We start from the raw sequence: 6,806 nt of genomic DNA on the forward strand, positions 1-6,806 counted from the left end.
AGGGACGAAAGATACCAAAGGGGCAGTCAAACTCATCAATCTAAAACAAACTGACAACGCCATGGCTAAAAATAAAAAGACAAACAAACAACAGCACACATGACACAACATAGAAAACTAAAAAATAAACAACACGAACCCCACCTAAAAAACTAGGGGTGATCTCAGGTGCTCCGGAAGGGTACGCAGATCCTGCTCCACATGTGGCACCCGTCGTGTTGCTTATGTGATAACAAATCCGGTAGATAGTCTAATTCGGTAGGTCACATCCATGAACGGGAAGGGGATTGTAGTTACGACGTAAGGAACATATCCGATATCATTTGTGAAACGGTTATTGCATAACGGTCAACCAACTCGTGATGGCGTCCGTAAAATTTACGAAGGGATGATTTCAACTTCACCATTCGGAACTCTTGGTTTAATAGCTTCCTGGTGAGCAGCAACCCTCTATAAAGAAAATCATGATAGGAAATGCAAGCACGGGAATATCGTATCAATTGGAAGATGTATACCCCGTGCTGCTGGAATGTTGCTACTTAGAAATGGAAAGTTCACAATTGGAAAGCTGAAATCATCTCTTTTGTCGTAAAGTTTTATTTTCAACCGACCCTCAGTGTCAATTTATAGATGTAAGTCAAGATATGAGGCCGACTTAACTGTATCTGTAGTATTCTTTATTTCTAGCTCGATGGGATAGATGCGTTCTACATAGTCACCAAATTTTGAATTATTTAGTGAAAGAACATCATTTATATAGCGGAAAGTAGAGTTAAAGGATATTGCTAACTTCTTATCTTTCTTCCTAAGAAGTTGTGCTTGACATATAGTTATAATTGACATCTCATCGATGGTTCTAAACTGTTTTAAGTTGTTTTCCGATTACAGATTGTAACCTAATCATATCTTATGTGTATGTGTATTCCATATCTTGGTTCGATTTTATGTTTGTTTAAAAATACTTAGATTTCGTAATGTGCCACTTGACCAACATCTTTTAAAATGTGCAAGTCTCAATCAATAGAGGACGAATCCCATCTCTTGCTGTTTTGTGAACGCTATGAACAATTACGAACAACATGATTTTATCCGAGATAAGTACAACATAGACTTAACTTCTCACATCTGAATTCGTCAGATATCTTATTAAAATTTTATTATTTTCTATATTAATGTTGAAAGTTATTAACTTCTAAAAATAAAAACGAATAAGTTCCATGCTAGACTGATTTAGTCAGTCAGTGTGATGCATACCTATTGAACAAATATATTGTAAAATGTAATAACGACTAGAAGTTTAAAACGGTAAGTTATATACTAAGTATTGGTGTTCATCATGCAACTGATTTATTGAATTCCTGTTATACATGTATATATATATATATAAAAGTCTATAAAAACGACCAACCAGCAAATTTACTATGTACCGGATCGTCTAGAATAGGCGATACTATGCAGATAAGGAAAAAATTATATCAGTCTAAAGATTTGCACAACGGTACTGATATAAGATGTTATAATACGAAAATGTTGTTATTAAATCGTGCTGACAAATATTTCGGCTCAACAAATGGCCTTCTTCGGCATCTCATATATAATATTACGGCAACGTCAGGAAATATAAACCTTTTTGTATGAGACTGAGAAACTTGGGGAGGGCGAGGTTCTTCCACAGTTTTGCGCCGAGTACAAAACAAGTTTATATTTGAATGACATTGACCTGATATTGTTTTTTTATACTGCAACTTAAATTAATACATTGATAGCTTTTAATATCGTAACACAAATGTCAAACTTAGTTTGATACCTTAATGGACCTCTGATTGTGGAGAAAGTGTTCCATGATGAAATTGACATTATACAAAATATAGCTATGTTACTATAATTAGGAAATAAACACAACTAGTTGCAGTATAAAAAGATCGATATTTGAAGAAAACAAGAAAGGATTTAATACAATGATCATTGTTTTTATGTTCAACGGTAGATATGACAAAACATTTGTGTCAATATAGTTTTATGTATATACCTTACCAGAGATAGACACGTGTCAGATATTTATCTTTCAACCTCACAAGATGTCGTTTCACTGGAGAGATTTTAATCCTTCTTGATGTCTAGCGCTAATCGTATTAAATAATGCATATTCAGGACATTATATATTAATATACCATGATTTAATTGTATTAGACCGACATGCTCCACGATTTTCGATTTGTAACGAGCCATATGCATTTTACAGGGGAACATTTCAATTCAAGATATTTCAACCTAATGAATCAGAATCTTGAAACACAAAATTGAAATACCTGTAACTGTCCCATGAAGACATTTAAATCTTACTGACATATTAATCTGACTTTCAAAAAACAGTGTTTGCGCTGGTTTATATATCATACCAACTGAAAAATTTACTAACTAGAATCGGACCGAATGACAAGTGTTTCCGTGTGTTTAAAATTGTATTCATAAAATCATTTTCTCATATTTTTATTTACTGTAGGTAAAAAACTACGAATCCGTAAGTCAAAACAGAGGTAGAAATCAAGAAAACCAGCAAGTGTAAAGATGTTCGACTTTGTTTTAATCATTTTGTCTGGAAGCGTATTTGAAAAGGTTCACCTGTCTTGTATTTTATTTTTACTGGCTTTTGGAATACTCATAATAATATTACATGTATTTGTATCGGTATTCTTGAAGTATGATCACAAAAATTCAGTTGGTTTATTTTTTGCTTTAATAATCGGATTTGTTCATCAATGTTTTTTGTCGGCGAACTGGCTAAAATCAACATGTAATCTAAATGGAATAACTGTGTTCGTGACCGATTGGTACACTGTTCCTGTCGTCTGTTTGATATTGACTATTGGTGTGTTGTTCCTCGAAGAATGTTCAAAAGATGAGTCTAAAACAAAAATATATACGTATGGTGCCTTCATTTCCTTGGTTTTACTATTAGGTTTTGGAATGGGAATTCATGGCATCAGTAACCAACATGCCAATTACATGAATTATTATAACTTGAAGTTTCACAAAGCTGTATTTGTAGACAATAAGACTTCACTCGTGAGTTTTGCTTTGGAATATCTTTTGGTCTATGCTCCAGTTTCTGTGACCCTGCTCTGGAATAGGAAGGAATGCGTGCTTATTAACGGTCAACAAGGTAATGTATATATTCTTTGTTATACAAGTATAAGGGTCTCGATGTGAGGTACTCATATCTGTATTCTGTTATTTATATGCCATAATTCTCTATTCTGTTATTTATATCCCATCTCTATTCTTGATATATGAGTACCCCAATACTGTCTGTCCTTTATATGTTAATTTCTTTTATTTTCTTTCTCATTTTTTGCAAAGACCAATCGTAACAACATCTGATTCAAACATTAAATAACACTTTTAGATATTTAGATTATATATTGGCTCTTAATAATGACGACTTCAGTATGTACACTTAAGAGATTTGTCCTTCCGAACTGACTTAAAGCTAATACTAATAATAATGAACACTGTCCTTTCCTGGATCTTAATATCTAATATAGTAAGCTTAATACCAAAATTTATGATAAAAGAGACGATTTTTCATTTCCTATTGTTAATCATCCATTTTAAGATGGTTAAGTTCCCTTGTCACATTTTATGCTGTTTAAATGTCTCAACTTGTTCGATTAGCTCGTGTATGTAACAACTTATTTGATTTCAACCAAAGAATTCTCTGTATTTCTGAAAACTTATTACACCAGGATTTCAATATCACAAACAAGTCAAAACTATAATATCTTATGTTAATATTCTGTATCAAGCCGAAAATATCGGTTTTCACCCCAAAGCTAACTAAACCTTTGAACAGACTTATTTATATAGTTACGATACTGTTATCAAAGATTAAATATTTTGGTATTAATAATGATTCACTCATAGGGTCTTTGCATCGGAAATAAACACATCTATTCTTAAACCAGTTGTTCATGTTGTTGGCATGATATGTTCTTCTCATATATTTTTTATGGTATGTTAATAAACCCCTAACGGGAGGGTTTGTACTTGGTTTTCTTTTGCATGTAACTTGTTTAAATTTGATTAATGCGAACAGAATATTTTACACATTATGTCATATACATATACAATATAAGGTGAATGTCAGAAAAGTATACTTTTTTGTATGAGACTTCGAAAATGTACAAGGGCGTGGTTCATTTTTGCACACAGTACACAAAGGTTTATATTTTTCTGACATTGAGCTAATATTGTCTTTAAACTGCATCTTGAATAAATACGTTGATAGATATTTAAATTGTAAAATTCAGTTTAAACTTATTTTTATCCTTTAAGGATCCCCTGTTTGTGGGAAAACTGATCCATTGCACAACATATAGCTGTGTTACTATATTTAGGAAATAAACAAAACTAGTTGCAGTATAAACCAGATTATGTAAAAATAGCACGACTATATATTCAATTTCAGTTTGAATAAACATTTCATAGTTGTAATTCTATTTTTTAATATTCTACTCGTAGGTAAAAGTAAAGATAATTATTTCTCCAGTTCATTTATAAGATTTTAGTTTGGGACAACTTAACGTGTACGATTTTTTTTATAGTTTGGTTTAGAAGAAATATCGACATAGCTAGATAATACCATTAATTATCTAATTACTAACACAGTTCTAAATTAAGTAAATTATTATTGTTGTATTATACATTAAATACCATAATTTCAAACCTGATATCAACACTTTAAAAATTTACCTGTGAAAAAAAAGTAAAATCACAAAAATACTAAACTCAGAGGAAAATCAATTCGGAAAGTCCATAATCACATGGCAAAATCAAATAAGAAAACGCATAAAAAACGAATGGACAATAGCTGTCATATTCCTGACTTGGTACAGGCATTTTCAAATGTAGAAAATGGTGGATTAAACCTGAATTATAGCGCTAACCCTCTCATTTGATGACAGTCTCATCAAATTCCGTTATATTTACAATGATGCGTCAACTAAACAGACACAATATATAAAATAGTCAAAATATTGGTACATCAGTCATCATCGTGTAACAATTTCAAAAGGAACAATTTATCAGAACACAAAAACATTTATCCACAAACACATTCATTGATTTGCGTGTCTGTCGGCTGAACATTTTATACGTCACATATATTTGTCGTTCAATATACATACAAACAATTTTAACATTTCACATAGGCAATGTTAGCATACAGGGTTAAAAAATCAAAAGTATGTAAAAATAAATTTCAGAAATAGACCGAGATTTAAAATAGTCCAAAAGTTATATAGAATAAAGTGACTTCACTTTTGTAGCGTATCTATCTATCATGATTATTTTGTGCTGTTTAACGTGGTGTTCGTTTTTTATTCTGTATGAAAGGCTACTCAAGGTTAAAAAAACTCTGTATTAATAGTTATCAAATGTAACAGGATTATAATTTAATACGCCTGACACGCGTTTCTTCTACATAAGACACATCAGTGACGCTCAGATCAAAATAGTTATAAAGCCAAACAAGTACAAAGTTGAAGAGCATTGAGGACCCAAAATTCCAAAAAGTTGTGCCAAATACGGCTAAGGTAATCTATTCCTGGGATAAGAAATTCCTTAATTTTTCATAAAATTCAAAGTTTTGTAGCAGGAAATTTATAAAAATGACCATATAATTGATATTCATGTCAACACCGAAGTGCTGAATACCGTACTGGTGATACCCTTGGGGACAAAACGTCCATCAGCAGTGACATTGACCCAGTGGTGTAAATAGTTATCAAAGGTACCAGTATTATAGTTTAATACGCAAGAAGCGCGTTTCGTCTACATAAGACGCATCAGTGACGCTCAGATCAAAATAGTTATAAATCCAAACAGGTACAAAATGAAGAGCAATGAGGACCCAAAATTCCAAAAAGTATTAAAAATAACGCAAAATATCTGTCGTATTAATATCCATCTACTGTATATGTCTTCTCCTTTAGATTTCATTTTACTTTTTTAATTTTTTCAGGTAATCATGACGAGCAGTGTATCACGTGTGATAATAATAATATGGTGCAACGATATATCTTAATATTTATGTTGTTTGTGATTTGGATCGCGAGACCAATTCTTTGCACTATAAACTTTTATTACAATTATTTTACTCAAGATTATATTCCAAGCATGACACTGTGTATGGTGTATATTTTTTTACTCTTGGATTTTGGTATCTTCTACTTGAAGAACTTTTCATATTCATTTACATGTAACTCTAGGAATCGACAAATTCAAATACCAGAGAAGTGTTGACTACAATAATTCATTGTTGAGGAACTGATCTAATACAAATGTACTTAAATCTTCACACGAGCAAGTGTAAATATGATGTAATGTGATTTGCCTCTATTCAATTGTGTGTTTAATCCGAGGTGCGTTATTTTATTTACTGCTATATGATATGAACAATGTTCTGATTTGAAACACTATTTGTGAGCTGCGTATACTCGCACATTCATACATTGAAACTAATATAGTTTTTGTTGCCAAAACATTCGAAATGCATTCGACATGCATGATATAAAAGTTAACATACCCACTCCCGTGTTATGTGGTTGCTTGCTTAGTTAAATATATATGATTAATCATATTATTTAAACATTTATTGAATAATATTATTTGTCAAATATATATCAAACATGTTACATAATATTATTAGTTAAATATATATTATTGATAAATAAAATTATTAGTTAAATATATATTGTAAATAAATAAAATTATTAGTTAAATATATATTATTAATAATTGAAATT

At 31.2% G+C, this 6,806-nt stretch overlaps 1 long non-coding RNA gene across 1 annotated transcript; it reads left to right on the forward strand.

Annotated features, from left to right (window-relative positions):
* The first annotated feature begins 2,424 nt into the window (after nucleotides 1–2,424).
* Nucleotides 2,425–6,588, forward strand: LOC143058416 (uncharacterized). Its single transcript, XR_012973051.1, has 2 exons — nucleotides 2,425–3,163; nucleotides 6,023–6,588. It is a non-coding gene; the product is annotated as an uncharacterized LOC143058416 (long non-coding RNA).
* Nucleotides 6,589–6,806: the final 218 nt, after the last annotated feature.

This window comes from Mytilus galloprovincialis, chromosome 14 (genome assembly GCF_965363235.1).
Source record: "Mytilus galloprovincialis chromosome 14, xbMytGall1.hap1.1, whole genome shotgun sequence".
In the NCBI taxonomy this organism is placed as follows: domain Eukaryota; kingdom Metazoa; phylum Mollusca; class Bivalvia; order Mytilida; family Mytilidae; genus Mytilus; species Mytilus galloprovincialis.